Below are 1,958 nucleotides of genomic sequence, written 5' to 3'. Positions count from 1 at the left end.
GAATGCATGCATGGGTATGAATGCTTTGTGGGTTCGTTGAATTGTGAGAAAAGTTTTATTTGAACATCTAGACCTTGAATAATTGATATACACCCCCCCCCCCCCCCCCCCCTCCTCTTAGTTATTCTGAAAGAATTCCAACAAGTGTCTTTGGCATTGTTGTCAAAGAGGGAGAGATAAAATGGAAAGATAAATAGTAGAGATGTAGAGATTGTTGGAATATAGAGATGATGCCATCAATGCCAAAGAGGGAGATTCTTGGAAAATTACAAGTGGAACAATTGTTGTTTTTTCATTGATGTCATATCTATTAATGATACATATTTCTAGCTAATCTAAATGTCATATCTATTTGATTGATGAAGAGGATTTGAGAAATTGTTCATAGCAATAGTACCTAGAGGAAAGCTTGAGTTATGAAAAGAAAGCTACAATGGACATTTGATTAGATAGACTTTGATAAAGCAAAGTAATTGTTTATGTTAAGAAAGTTAAGCTAAGTTGAGCAATAGAGTAAAAGGAAAAGGAATGTCTAGTGATGCTAGTGTCTACCGAGCCACGGTTAGTGCCAAGAAAATCTAGTGTTGACCGAGCATTGATATCAACCAAGCAATTTAGTTGGTGCTGAACCAAGAAGTTTTACACCACCTAAGTATTAAGTGATGACTGAGTGTTAGAACTTAATGATTATTGAGTAATATTGTTGAAGATGAATTCGAGGAAGTTGTGATCCCTAGTTGGCTCAGTTGATTTCTTGGGAGATGTAAATTGTGTTAAAGATAAGATTGATGAGTTGGATCATTAAATTCAAGGTAAGGATTAGGTAAATATCTGATAGGAGGATTCTAGAGAATTTTCTAGAAGAAGATCAAGAAGATGGATAGATACAGTGAATCATGGTGGATTTGATCATAAACCCCAAGATCTATGATGATCATGGAAAATGGTAAAGAAATAATTTCCTATTTAAAGAGGCATAGAGCCAAACAAATAATCAAGGAGTGCAAGTATATGTGAGAGGCACATACAGAAAAAAGTGGATCAAAAATGCACAATTATGTAAGTGAATGCAAAGCTAAACTAGAAATATTTTAGAGATGTTACTGATAGTGATAATTAAAATCTAAGAAATAAGGCTTAAGTGTTGTTGAAGAGGGAAGACTGATTGCTTGAAGGGTTTCCATGTGAATCAAGAACATAGATGATAGTGAAGACCTTATTAGTGAATCAGCACCTAAATCGAATAGAGATTTGAACTTGCAAAGTGAGTTGTAATCGCATATATCAAAACCCTACTTTTTTCTTTCTAATCATTGTAAACATTTTCTATTGAAATATTTTTAACAGAGGTTGACCTAAAAGTCATTTTGGAATACTTAATAGTCCATGTAAATCCTTTCACAAAGTGATATTTTAAATGGAATGATTAAATTCCTCTAACAAGGTCACTCCTAACAAGATAAATCCTCTAACCAAATCACATTTAACAATGTGTATTGTAACCTTTAACAGGGTTGGCTCCTAACAGAGCTCACTTTGAAAGAGTGAAAATTGGTGACATGTTGCTGGTGATTTTTCCCAAATTTGGTTTCCAAGTAAAAATGTTAGTATCAAAACTCTATTGATTGCTTTATATGTTTTACATTTTGTATTCAGCAAAGCATGTTATATTTAGAACAATAAATTTTGTTTACAATGGAAACCGAGTAACAGTAGAGACTGAGCAATAGTAGGATAAGAAGAATAGTGAGAGTTTTATTGTTTAATTGTTCAAACGGTACTTAAGGACCTTGAGTAACTGATTCAACCCCCTCCCCCCACTCTATTATTCTAAACATTTCTAACAATGCTAACTTAGGGTAAACATCTAGGATGTTGTCCCTACACAATTAAGTAATTATTTTGCAACTAAAATAATTCCTTAACACTTTATTCCTCTATTTCTACTATGCTATATT

This window comes from Cupressus sempervirens, chromosome 3 (assembly GCF_028749045.1).
Source record: "Cupressus sempervirens isolate cs-2001-9-10 chromosome 3, ASM2874904v1, whole genome shotgun sequence".
Classification (NCBI taxonomy): domain Eukaryota; kingdom Viridiplantae; phylum Streptophyta; class Pinopsida; order Cupressales; family Cupressaceae; genus Cupressus; species Cupressus sempervirens.
The sequence above is the reverse complement of the archived record's forward strand: the minus strand, read 5'-3'. Positions refer to the sequence as shown.